Source organism: Dreissena polymorpha, chromosome 7 (genome assembly GCF_020536995.1).
Source record: "Dreissena polymorpha isolate Duluth1 chromosome 7, UMN_Dpol_1.0, whole genome shotgun sequence".
In the NCBI taxonomy this organism is placed as follows: domain Eukaryota; kingdom Metazoa; phylum Mollusca; class Bivalvia; order Myida; family Dreissenidae; genus Dreissena; species Dreissena polymorpha.
This window is the reverse complement of record NC_068361.1, coordinates 3556131-3571316: the sequence shown is the minus strand read 5'-3', so window position 1 is coordinate 3571316 and position 15186 is coordinate 3556131. Positions and strand designations below refer to the sequence as shown.

Below are 15186 nucleotides of genomic sequence, written 5' to 3'. Positions count from 1 at the left end.
TTTACGCACATAATCATAAGTTTGCAATTAAAGGTATAGGGACTTATATCAGCAAATGTAATGCGGACGCTCTCTGGTTTCAAACGTTATCTTATCATGCGAAGGCACGAACTCACTGCCAATCCCTACTGCAATTGAGTCAAATCAGACGCAATTAGTTCAATGTACTGCATGAATTATGTAGTCAGACGATGCAAGATTACAATAAAAATATAACAAGCAGGATTTTTTTAGTTGCATGTTTATACAATCTTTACTTCTGAGAGTAATTCTGCCTCGAACGTATTTTTAGTGGTGGAAGGCCCTCTAGAAGCTTGGTAGATGGAGCTAATGCTATATTAATTATGTTTATAATGTTGCATAATATGCACGAGAAAAGAATCTTCCTAACTATAATGTGACATACATGTTCACGAGAAGAGAATCTCCCTAAGATTTTATTTTAAATTTATAACAGAAGCTAAACTATTTTATTTTGGAAGTCAAGTAAGGAAATAAACACTAAGTTCATTTTGTCGCACATATTTGAAGCATCAAGTAACTATAAAGCTTTTTTAAATCAAAACTAAAATTAAAAATAAGATTTTTTTACGTCGTGTTTTTGAATCGGTTATTTTAATGGCGCAACGCTTTGCGTTGACCGTCCAAAATAAGGTGACCCCAATTCGAATCATACTGTTATCGTTAAGCTCGTAAAGCAACGTATAAGTCATTTGTATGTAATACAAACAAATAAATTAGCGGACCAGCATTTTTCTCCTGATAATGTTTTATGCTGTCTTTTCTTATATACTTCAAACACTCTAATGTTTCCAAAATTGTGTACCAATTTTGCAAATGGAAACAACAATATATTTATTATAATGTATTCTATCTAAGCACAGCGTCCGGCATCATGACCATGCTCACTTGTTTAGCTTAACTTAGAAGATGAGGTCCAAATTGTCACTCAGCTAAAAATTGATAATGTGCTCACACAAATGTCAAATCTAAGCTATAAAAATTCACATATTATTTATAAACCCCAGTAATAACATGTCCAACTGGACCAAATATATATTTTGAACTAGAACAATAACATGATATAGGACAATTTCTTATTACATAAATATCTGTGGAAATAGAATTATAATTAAAAACGATACTTCTAACAGGTTTACTATATTTGTAGCAAATAAGTGGTGATTGAGTATTGCGGAAATAAGGGGGTATCAAACGACGCACATTTTTATCATTGAATATTTTTGGAAGGTCAATTAAATCAAGACCTTTATAACAAAACTCAATTTTGATACGATTTCTAGTTTTGCTATGTGTACTTTCAAAAAAAGGTTTAAGATAACAGTCAGTGAAATTTTCAATAATACAAGCACATTCATACAGTGTGTCAGATTGAAGTAAAATAAGTTAACATTCTAATCAATATGCGCCAAAGAAGAAAAAGAAATAGAGCAAAGTGCACTTAGTAATTTATGTTTACCTCCATTTTGTAATAATGTGCAGCAGTCATTTAAAGAAAGCAGACGTTTAAATTTACGCCTTATGTTAGCATTTTTTCTTATGCCGTGTGAACGTTTATTTCTTAGACTTTTACTGAACAGAGAAAATGAATAAATCGATTTATTTTTAGAAATAGTTCCAACATTTAATATATTATCATTTAATCCAAGTGGGTAAGCTGTTTGTAAACGTTTAATCCAAGATTAAATAAACTTGTGGGCCTCTATGGTTACTTTTAACGCTCCGTCTTTAGAGCTCTATAAAAAAAAACTTAAAACGTAGCTGACCACACAAACCAAATAGATTAACAATACAAGTATCTCACGTATCCTGTTTTGTTATAATTACAACTTTAATTCAGACACAATTTCCTTCAAATTGATATTAATGTCTTCAGAATTGTTACACGTGGTTCGGTCCGTGCCGTCCGTTGTGTAAACCGTAGCCGATAAAGTAACATTTACACCATGCGAGTTCCCAAAGCTGAATGACAAAAAACTGACCAATGTTCACTCATGCACGAATACCCTCGAGCTTCTTCAGCGCCACCGAGTGACAAATACATACTGAAGGGAAAGTAATTTTCGTCTAATTCAATAAATTTCAAACGCCGGAAATTATTTGAACAGTCTAATTTCAGTAAGAAATATCTCGGTTTTCACGATTTCCTATTCATAAAATTACAATGAGGAGAGAGCGTTGTTTCAGAGTTTTGTAAGTTTGAAACAACTAAAGACAAATGCAAGTTAACGTAGGTTGATTTTATGTATAAGTGGGCAGTAAATCTATCGATTGTATAGCTTCCAAATTATTAACTTTGAACTGTCACCTGGACTATCTACGTGACTATCTGGTTTTACTACTTTTTGTACCACTATTGTTATTGAAACGGAATAATGTCAGAGAAAATAAAATTTACACCATGCAGGGGCGTATGTTAAAGTGGACAACCTAAGATTAGTGCATTGATTAAAAACAAATCTTAAACCAAAATTTACATTTACATTACCGCCATACGTCATGAGAATAAATCGCTATTATCAATGTGTATACACCAAGTCACACACAGTTTATGCATTTCTAACGACGAATGGTCATTGGTCCTGCTGGTGTCCCGTAATGGTCTTGAAGAGGTCACTTAGCATGTAATAACGTGGAAATCCGGGTAGAAAACGACGGTTTATGTGGCCATGGAGTGTAGATCCTCGAAAAAAGGATTGTGCACACGGATTGTCCCAATTGTATTATTTGATCGATCCGTGAATAACGGTTGGCGCCATTGTTGTCGGGTGGTGAAACGTGTGCAGCAAGTCCGAGACTCGAACCCGGGATCTCCCACTTACAAGGCGAGTGCGTACCTTTTTAGCTAACAGGGCCGCTTGCACTGCTTATCACCAATCCCATTTGTGTTCGGTACCGTGACATACAACTAATGCACATGCAAAAACCAACACGGAATATGTATTTTTGTTAAAACGAAATGGAATTGTACTCGGTCGCATGTGCGCCATAGTTAAACGAGTTTAATGATGAACGTGAGTTACGTACGGAAATTAATCTACAAGCTAGTACAGTTATTTGATCAGTTTGCATGAAATGCCGGATACTATATATCCAAAGTAGTAATATGTGTGACATATGTATGAGTTGATCAAATGCAGGATGATACTGATCTCGAATTATGAAATCCAATAATGTTATTGCAAAACGGGCTTTATACCGTTTCAAATCAATATGAAACAATTAGTATATATGTGATGATTTTATTGCGAAACGGGTTGTTACACAAAATTCACATTGCAATAAAACATTTCAACACGTTTTTCCATAAATTATTGCTTTTTTGCCTTCTTACCTTTAGTACTAAATTGTTTGAAATCACTGCCAATACACATTCTGTGTTGTTTTATCGTATTAAATCTCGAAATTAACCACCTTCCATGCTTTTTAATTTTAAGTCTAAACTCACAGTTTTGTCTATTTTAAAAACAATTTTGTTTAAATACAACACTTGAAACTCCCGTTTAACTCTTCAAATCCATTTGAATTAATTAATACAAGAGTGATGATTTTATTGCAAAACGGGTTTATTGCAAAACGGATTTTTATAGAATTTTCACATTGCAATAAGACACTCCAACCCGTTTTGCAATTAAATTATTGCAAATAAATGTGCGATGATTTTATTGCAAAACAGGTTTATTGCAAAACGGGTTGTTGTAAAAATTCAAAATGCAATAAGACTATCCAACCCGTTTTGCAATACATTTATTGAAAACGGGTTTATTGCACAACGGGTTGTTTCAGTGCTTTTAGTATCTACATTTAAGCATACCTGTTTCCATTTCAGAATCATTTGAATCCGAAGATTACTTCTCAGATCTAACAGATGATGAAGACATATCGGCGATATCAGCCCATGTTATTGATGGTAATATAACGTTTTATATGAAATAAAACGTGTTTGCATCTACACTTTCATAATAAATTAACGAGAACATGATAAACTTACGTATCGATGGTATGCATGTATGCTTATGCTTTCCTATGATTGGATAAGTTTTTTGTAATTTCCACATCAGATCGAGCTGATAACCATCATTTTCAAATAGCAGCTAGCACCATAAACTTGGTACGACTTTATTTTCACTTGGAAAAAAAACGTAATAAAGTAATCGGATGATAACAAACTGTATTACATATAAGAACATAGTTGATAACCAATATTTCAAACGTATTAAAGTCGCATTCAGCATGAGTTAGAATTATTATTCTGGACGTGAGTTCTCCGATTTGTTCTTCATGTTATTAAAATTTACATGTTGAATTTCGACTACTTATTGGAAATGTCAGTCCAGTGTGAAGTGAAATGCGGCCACATTCCAATAGTTTACCTTATTTGCCTATTGCTTAACTGTTCCTGCTTAAATTTGACACATTTTGAATCGATAAGTTTTAAAGACAAAGAAAGCTTAATTGCCACAGTTTGTTTTTGATGCAAATTGTACCATCTTACTAAAGTCAATAAAATGCTTATCATCGTACTATGTGGTCGAATTATAACTTTTGAATGTATTTCGGTTAAACAATGCAACACACAATTCTATTATTCACTATTAATTGCAATCACATAGTTCAGTAGGAACGGAGGTCCTAGGTGCATGATTGGAAGGTTGTTTTTCTAATATGCTGTTGATGTTCTACATTGTCTTGGGTAAAAAAATGTTCGAAGGAAAATGTTTGTGTCCACGGGATCTAAATCCAGAATGGCCGCCAAGATGGTCGACGAAAAACCTAGGATATTCCGTTTTTTTTTGCAAATGATAAAATCATTATATACTTTCCATGATTTTGGTAAGCTTTTTAATTTTAGCTATTGAGAACACTGTATTCTTATTAAACTAATAAGTTTAATGGTAAAATATTAACCACGTTTTTTGCTAATGACATGTTTAAATTTGTTCCTGAAAAACAGTTTAGCTACACTTATCATTCTTAGTACATTTGTGGATAACGCAATAACATAAACGTAGACAAAGTCCATTTCTGTTTTCATAACGATTTATTTACGTTGCTTTATTTCAAATATAACGCATTCAAATGTCCGAACAATATTCTAAACTACAAACGGCGCCACGGCCGATGGCCGCCCCGCGATAACAACAAGTTGTATGCTATCTATCCGGCTGTGGGCGTGAGTCCATTTACTAACAAAGTACAGAAGTTGATTGTAACGTGTGCAATTCTGTTAGGACGTGTGTACAGTTACGTGTCTGCAGCATGACGTATGCAAAGGATACATAGCGAATACATACGGAATTAATCGATGTTTGACGATCTTTATGATACGTAAATATACAAGAAGTGTTCGAAACTTATTGACGTTTGATACCCCGAAGCAATTAAATGTTGATCTAGTTACTGTCTTTTGAAGAATGTATGAAATTTGGTTTATTGCGTTTATACTAAATTCGATTATTATATTTATTCAATACAGCCCCAAATTGTTCGTTACGTTACATTTGTGATATATAAGACGAGAAAAGTGGGTGGGTAAAGGACAAATGTACAGAAAAAAATGCAAAATTTGTATTGTGATATATCAGGTTCCTGAGATATTCTAGGCTTGTGTGACTAGTTATGTTAATGTATTTGGATCTTTCTGCTACTGTGAAGTGCATGCACATTGTTTATTTTGAACATAAAATGCATTTCTGTAAATGATTATAGTAAAAATAAAGATGAAAAAAAAATATCAACAAAGGGCATTAAATTTTCTCACATTTAACTCTAGTAAATAAAAACAGGGCTCACGCTGCTTGATTCTAAGGTCGTATTTACGAATGCTGATGCTGATCTACATTTTCTTGGGGAAAAGGTTAATTTTGTTCCCACGACACACATGTTGTCTAAAGCCAAGATGGCTGCGAAGATGCCTGCCTATATATACCTTTAAAATACTGTGTGTGTGTAAACATTTAATAAACAACATCTTATTTCGACCGTTCTTGTTAGCGTTTTAATTTAAACTATTTATAACATATTTGTTTTTTAAAACAATACCCTATATGATGAAATGGAGTACATGTTATGGAAAAAATAAATAATAACACGTTAACTCTGTACACTAAATTGCTGTTTTTGCATTGGACACGTTTTAATTTTTACCTGAAAAGTTATTTGGATGTAATTAACATGTTAACTACATCAATAAACCACAAACAGACATTGGAATACACTAATATATTATTTTATGTGAATATCATCCGTGATTGCGACACACAAGAACAGAAAAGTGGGTGGAGCACATTCTAATCTGAAGAATTCCAATCTGAAGAAAAAATGCCAAGTGTGCATGCTGATATATTTATGATAATTGAGCCTTTTTAAACGTGTTATGGTCACGGATATGCTGATTTGTTTGTGTCTGATTAGTGCATTATCATTTGGGGAGGGGGGGAGGGTTAAGTGTCAATACTGTTTAAAACTGACCAAAACTGATACACTGCACAATTCCTAATTGTGAGACAAAATCTTAGTATTTGCGAAATTATGAAGTTTGTGTATTGTTCTTGTAACGTATACTTTCCGTTCTATGTGTTTATAGGAAACATATTGCATTCAATCAAGTTAGAAGATAAAATATCCTTAAGTTGAGCAACCAAATCAATTTTGTATTTCGAAGTTGACGAGGTCCTTACGCGCCTGAGGCTGCATTATGTGTGGACCCGAAGTCGGTTCCTTAGCTTCTACAAAATGAACGAACTAGACACTTCTTTAAAACCAAATAGGAAACTATTGATTAATTGTAAACAGTCATAAAGATCTAGAGTTGTATTCGTTGATAATGTGTTTCTCTTATATAGAAATATTAAGTAAGCAAAAACAAAAGTTTTACATTTAAATTGAAAACGAACATTGTAAGAATGCTCAGCAAGCAGTTGACAATGTATCTTTTAATGAAGAACATGCGTCGTGAGTGAAAAGCGGACATCGTGTCAGAATGTTTAAAACATGCTGTAAGCGTCATAATTATATACACGGTACATCGAGCGGCATGGAAACCTTTCCTTGTAACACAAGGATCATCATCTACCGCTGGGGCGATTATAGGTCTACATGTTCGGTTAAAGACTTAAATAATATTTCGAAAAAAGTGAATATTTTGAAATGTTTGTTTAATTTCTGTCTTCATGAACGGAATTCTTGAAAATGTTGCAAACTCTTGAAAGTGATTATGTTTAGTAAGTTGTTTTTAGCTTTCGAAAACTCTTGACTTAAATTAAAAATTAGGCAGTCAAAACACGTCAGAATCCTGATAACAAAAGACTGTTCCATATATTTCCGAAACGTGTAATACCCTATATACAAAAGTACTGAATTCCGAGTATTTTGAAAATATGTTATGCATCTTTCTTTAGTAAGATGGTTTAAAACAAGATGAGTTTCATACCCTTACTTAAACAGGTATTTTACGATATGGCACGATCAAACTAATAATTATTGAGTAGTTGGTACAAAACAGTTGAAACAACTTGCAAAACAATTTTTGTCATTGAGTGCCAACGTCATTCTTTCAATAAAGACCGATATTTACCGTATATTTCATGTCGTGTTTACTAAATATGTTTTTAAGGGGGGGGGAATGTTAGGAGCAGATATGGATAGAGCCCTTTATTACGTCTACAATCATGTACAAACCTCATGATATATATATATATATATATATATATATATATATATATATATATATATATATATATATATGCTATTGCTGAAAAGTTGTTGATGATATTGAAAGGCAACACAAAACTCACAATTTACTCGGCAAATAAAGTAAGCGTTTTCTGGATCGTCTTGAACACCGGCACAGATGTGACATAAGCATATTTTTGTATTATTTGCGTTATTAGCATGCCTCATTATATCGTTCTTACGGCTTTCAAATTTGTGGTATAAAGATATCTTGCTCAGGAAAATGAGTTAGTTAGTCGCGGGAATAAAATAGCAATCTTGCGGTAACGAAATTCAAAATCGTGGAAAGAAATACATTACTCGTTGTAACGACATAACACGTCCTTTGATCGAAACAAGTAGGTAGTGGTAACGACATAGCTAGACAATCAGAACACTAGTTATTTGTATAAAAGGACTGATACTTTTCTGAATGCTTTTCAAACTTCGTGTATTCTGATTGGTTGTTACCACGAGTAAGTTATATCAGTCATTAGTGTAAGATATATCATTCCCATGACTTATTAAGTTGTGCCGTGAGTCAACTATGTCGTCACCACTACTTAGGTACTCCTCCCGTAGACATGATAAGTCGTTCCAACAAGTAAGTTATCTCCTTCTCGTAAATTATTATTATTTCTCACATTATTTTATGATGTAAAACGTTTGAAGAAATATCATGAGGCTCGGATAGTTAATGATTTGTTAAATAGTGTTCATTATCTCGCAGAAATAAGCCTTATATAATTTGCATTCCAAATAACCAGTCGAATGTACTGGTCTTTGTTTTGATAAGCATTTGCTAATTTTATCCCGTATAAATACGTTGCGACATTGTTTTATTGACTGTATTTGAAAAAGATCTTGTGTTTGATACACGTCAATAAACACTTGTTCGAACGAAGACGCCAGCCATTTTGAAATGTTATTATTTCTTATCTATTAAAAAGAATGAATTTATAATCATTCAATGCAGTATTGGCAAACACTTTGCTCCAATTACCTCTATGCTAAAACATAATGGGTTCAATAAACATATTTGAAAAAAAAACCAACAACAACACACACATAACAAAAACACGATATTGAAAATCCTGTAAACATAATACGTAGATAGGGTCATGTAAAACAAGTAAATTTACCATAATTAAATTTGACATGGATACAACCTCCGGTTATCATCGCAACATCCATAACACGGGCTAGTCTTTTGGAAAATGCAAACATATCTAGTGGATCGAGAAAAACCCCACATGTTTTGTTTACGCTACAAATTGTATATTTTGAAAACATCGGTATGATGTCTTTTCTGATGTAATAGGTGGGTTGCAATTTCCTATTTCTGTGCACTTAAAGTATTAATGAATCAATGCTGAATCGCACTTCATTGCTCTATTTTAGAAATAAGGTGCCATATGTTGACAAAAAACAAGAACACTATCAGCATCTCATTGATTTCTGTATTATTAAAAAAACTCACAAACTTAGCGACACATCGTAAGTATAATGTGTTTGTTTATTACTGCTTCGACAAAAAGAGGTTGCGCCTGTGATCAATGGCTGCCTTAGTAATCCGAATGAGTTCATGCACACATTTGCTAACAAATTATCAGATTTTGAAGGGTTTACAATTTAGTAACATAAATACGTTGATGGAACAATCGACGGTTGTTAGCTTACATGGCCGTTAACATTTTGAGCAAGCAGCACCTGCATTGAGAGCAGAGAAACAAAGGATATGGCCTCACAAACTTCACGGCAATGGTACCGGTTAATTTGGGAAAAAATCATTTTTTTAAATTTAGATGGAGAATTTATTGAATTTTTTTTGTCAGAGGATTTTTTAAGTTTTATCTTTTTTAAATATAAACAACTAACCCACAGCTCGGGGCAAATTTCGACCCCATGGGCATAATTTGAATAGACACAAAAGGCCATCAAACGATTTTACATGTCAATTATTACATCTCTTCCCGGGGGAGTAACTTCCCAAATTTTAGGGTAGGGGTGTCCCGTTGAGACTTCCAAAATGTTACCCATTTTTATACCGGAACTCTGTTAAAATAGACGCATTTTGATACAGGATTTGTTCATTCGTAGCTAGTCGCGGGCGAGTCGTGAGCTCCCAAAAAATGCGCGGCCAGTTTTTAAACGTGTTTAAAATTTGGCTAAGACCTGCAAGACTGAATTTAATCGCAGTTGACTCGTAACAGTGTCGTAGTGCGTTCTTGGGCGTCGTAATGGAATCTTAGGTAATACACGACTCAATCGGGGAACCGGTGATCACGTGATCTGTCTGCGAATCATTTACGACTTTGTCAAGACTCTCAAGAGTTCACCCCGATTGAGTTGCGAGCCCGCTAAGATTCTCGCGATTAAGTTACGAAACAGTTACGATTTTGTAAATAATGATAAAGAAATAATATTTTTCCATCATGTTTTGTTGTCGAATAACCCACAGTAAGGAGTATAGATGCGTAGGAATTAAATCATGAATGCGGAGCACGAGTGCTTTGATAACACGAATCTATACTCCTTACTGTGGGTTATTCGACAACAAGCCATCATAGAAAAATATTATGTTTATTCTTACACGATTCTGATTGATTTGCTTCAAGCTTTTGCACGTGAACTATATTTTTCCATTTTTGTAATGGAGTGAATTTGAATATAGTGCACCATCGTATTCTGCTCTGTAATATGAATTCTAACATTCGTGAACAGTTATGGAATACCTTAATAGACACAAACGGGCTTAGTGCTTTCAACCAGATGTGTCGCTCTAGTCTTTCTGAGCAGTGCAATTATATACTCCAGATGTTTCTTATTATAAACCATGACAACCTCAATCATACAAAACTTTCATCACTAGTCTGCAAAATATTTTTACAGTAGGGGACTCACTAAATGATTACATTGCGATTACATTAACTCATATATAGTATATACAGTACATTTAAATAGTTTGTTTTTTTTTCAGCCAGGAATCGTTTGTCTAGCAATTTCGTGTTTCGGTGCTAGGCTACAGATATCCTGGGGATATATGTAACTTTATATAATGATCGTGATATCACGATACTCCTAGCTCCCTGTCTAAAATTTCTTTGTGCCTCCTAGATGGGACAACTTGGAGACTCTTCTACGTAACATAACACAGTTTTACTAAATAATATTATTTATAAAGTTCTCTTTTTTGCTGATGTTGATATTGACATCCATATATATCGTTTATGTTTGTATATATCTAACCATTGTTTATATATTGTGTTTTGCTCTTCGTGTCCACAGGTGGTTAGCGTGTGGCTATGATATTAATTAGTGAAAACATCATTTTGAATGATAAATAATCATATTATAACGAAAAATTAACTTTTCTGAAAAAAAATATTTCACTATCAAATATATATATAACAAGGTATGCAACTCAAAATCAGCCCAAAACGGGGTGCATCGCTTTGAACAGCCATATCTTCATCAATTTTGCAGCGATTTTCACGATCTCGGTCTTATTCAACGCAGAAATGAATTTCCTTTCTGGAAATGTATATGTCTTGCAATATTTTTACAAATGCTGGGTCAACTTTTAATAAATAACACGATACACAACACGCATGACCCAGTTGACAGTGATCATGCTGTCTTTAAGACTGAAATCTTCACGGAGTAAAGGCAACTTCCCTACAAAGTTCATGTAGTTCGATACCATAATTCAATAAAACGTATGAAAAAACATTATTACCGTTCTTGTCGTTACATTCTGCATCAAGACTAACTGTCCAGCGCCGTTTGAAACCTTTGTTTACATACATTTCAACTAACTGACATTTTAAACATACGAGTGATTTCATTGGTCCAATGCGGAGGTGTGTCTTTACAACTGGAGATTTCATTCATAAAGAATACATGATCACTGTCAACTGGGTCATGCGTGTTGTGTATCGTGTTATTTCTTAAAAGTTGACCCAGCATTTGTAAAAATATTGCAAGACATATACATTTCCAGAAAGGAAATTCATTTCTGCGTTGAATAAGACCGAGATCGTGAAAATCGCTGCACAATTGATGAAGATATGGCTGTTCAAAGCGATGCACCCCGTTTTGGGGTGATTTTGAGTTGCATACCTTGTTATATATATATTTGATAGTGAAATATTTTTTTTCAGAAAAGTTAATTTTTCGTTATAATATGATTACTTATCATTCAAAATGATGTTTTCACTAATTAATATCATAGCCACACGCTAACCACCTGTGTTCGTGTCTTGTATATGGAAGAATAAAAGTATATGAAGTGGTCATGCCACTTATCACCAAATATACAATTTGTTGTTTCATTACATTTATATACGTGCTACATTTTTTATATTTCTTTAAGAGCGGGATGTTAGCACGTGCATTTTACTGCAATATGTTCTTTATTTATTCGGAGCTATTTTCGAAAAATTAAGCTCCGCCCATAATTTATTGCAGAATAACCCACACTTAAGTTCCTTCTTTGTCTATAGAAAACAAGTCGCGTGCCGTGTTAGAATCAATATCAGTAGATATTGGCGCCGAATTCATGGGTGCGTTCGGTGAGGTCCTATCTTAGTCGTTACCGATCTGCATCGTTCGTAGTACAGTCGCAGTAGATTCTTACACATCGTAGTGAAGTCGCGACCCTATTCGCAAGACTTCAACCGAACCCCACGATTCGTCGTAACTCAATCGTACCACTGTCGTAACTGAATCGCAGACAGTCACGAGTCTTCCCGATTCAATAAATGTGAGAAATCGAAGCGAATCGTGGGCTTGTTTTCGTATTGGATAGGGCCATAAGACTAATAGGCAAACATCCTCGGCACTTAAATAATATCACAAATGATCGACTAAAAAAAGGCGCAAGGTATCATATATCAATGAGCATCAACTGCGCCATTGTTTAAACCTGCTTACAAAAAATTGTGAGTAAATTAAACACGCAGACTACCTTAAATTGAATAAAAATTCTATACAAGGTAAGCACAGAACATACACAACCAATAAAGAATGCACATAATAAAACGATGCAAAAGTGATTAGACTGTTATTGCGGTGTGATAATTTAAATACTTTTTTCCATAACAATACCGCAATAATGAAACTAGTAACAATAGGGACAATAACATAAATTCAAAAAGTCACACAAATAAACATTAAGACAATTAAAGTTCGAGACACTGGCTTAGAAAGATCAATAAACATTCTAGTGAGAACATACTTTTGCAAAAGCCATACACTTTATTATTAGTTTGCAAAGAATATGGTTTAAATCAGTTTTTAAAACTACGTCTTTTCCAGATGAGGAGGCTTGTAATATATGAAAATAACACAACTCAAGACGTACAGTATAACTCATTTGTAAACACACTGAGTAGAAAACGCGTTCTTCAAAGCAAATTGCAAACATCGAGCATAAACAATACATTTTCTTTACGAACGGATTGAAAACACTGACATAATTAGGACTGTCAGTATTTTAAGAACATATGTTCAAAACAGCACTATGTTCGCATTACATTAATAATGTATTATTTTAAATACAAGATCAGTATATCATCCGAAATCCAATCGTTATTCGAAACAATGATGTATTGTCTATATATTAAAGTAAAAGCTGTTATTTAAAATACTTTTTGAGATAAAGCTAGCATTTTTTAGTGTTGTCAGCAAAAATAACTTTATAAAGTTATTTGGGAAATTTTGATACGCTTAATCATATCCGTGTCATACAACCTAAACGTTTGGACATTTTGTTTGAGTCGGTTTATTTCTATCACAAAATCTATGCAAACAAATTAAACTATCACATCACGTACAAACTAACAATATAAGTTCTAAACATCTAAGACATTACCAAAAGTTCAGCTTACTTCAAATAAGCTCACTCAAACAAATCTATTTTGGAAAATAAAATAGCGTTTGTAAGAACGTTTAACATACACCTCAAAATAACTATTGCCATCTAAGATATGAAACATTAAATAATTTACATAATTGTATTTTTTTTTCTTAGACAGCATTCGACTTGCATTCCACCTCTAACAACAGCAGTCTTTGTACAATTATACATGTATGAAACACAACACTGAAGGTGCAACGTCAACATTTTCTTCCAAAACCATAGCACCTACAAGCACGCCACAGACAAGAGCAACTCCAATACACAAAGGTGACCACCTTGTTTTTTGCAGCTTAAGTTCATCACTCATCTTTGTCAATTTGTCATAACTCGTCTGCTAAAAAACAGCAAATACGTTTACATGTTAAATATTCCCCAAGGAGAACAATTGTTTTTTCAGGTCTATACGGCCATTTTTGCAGCCGTTTTAACCGCACATGCGGATAAGATATTTAAGAGGCGTGCAAGCTTAGTAAACATTTGTTAAATCAAAATATGTGGTATTGAATGTGTTATTAAAAACTATCATACATGATATAAAGGCGGTACTGACTCGAATTGATTGAGCTCCCTTCTTCATCACTCATTTTGAATAAAAATAAAGCTTATTAAGACTTATGAAGGTACTTATTGTTATTTATGTATAAACATACTTCTAAAAGTAATACAATTATAGTGAATGCCATAATTCATTAATGTAGTAAGGTTCCTGAACTGATTGTCCTTATTAATTAAGTCGGAACTACCGGCGGTTTTCACAACACGATAAAGTGGCGACAACTTTTTTGGGGCCAGTGAAAATCCTGAATATCCTATATTCATGCATTTGTACTTTTTGTAAAAAAATATAATTATGATTATGTTAGTGCTTGCGATTATGTTTTAATACTTTTACGATTAATTATAATATGATTATACTAACTGCATGCCAAGAGAGCCTGAATGATGAAGGATACGTTGATTAAGCCTGTCAATAAACAATTATTAGAACCGGATAAAACTATTATACACATTTAAGTATTCTCATTAAATTTTAATCGTACAATAATATACATAGCTTTCTTCAAACTACAGGTAGAAATATATTGCAAGAACTCTGCACGCCAAGATCGTTTGAAATGCGTATTTGTAATATGTCTGTTCCCAAAATTGAAGTCAATAGTGTATAAACGCCCACGTTATATTGAAATTATAATGGTAGAGTGATCTGTCCAGTGCTTAATACAAATTTGCATGTGCATAATGTGCAACAAAAATATGATAAATGCTGGCCCATCTTTGTGCGTTATCGATCATTGCAATTTTTAAAGAAATAATATTTTAAATGGTAAATATTCAATTATATTTTCATTGTGAGCTGAGCACCATTCCCTCATATCATTTTGTCCTTGTGAAGGTAAACAGGTCATACTTTAATTACTGATTATTGGGTATAATTTTTTTATTTTTTTTTCTTATTGATTATTATTTTAAAATTTCCCTTTATTGTTAAGTTTTAGTTTATTGGATATGTGACTTTGCGTGTTTTTTTT

At 33.3% G+C, this 15186-nt stretch overlaps 1 protein-coding gene across 3 annotated transcripts in view; it reads left to right on the top strand.

The window, feature by feature from the left end:
- The window catches only part of LOC127838346 (neurotrypsin-like), a 297353-nt gene that overhangs the window by 111367 nt on the left and 170800 nt on the right, over positions 1-15186 (top strand). The window lies entirely within an intron of this gene.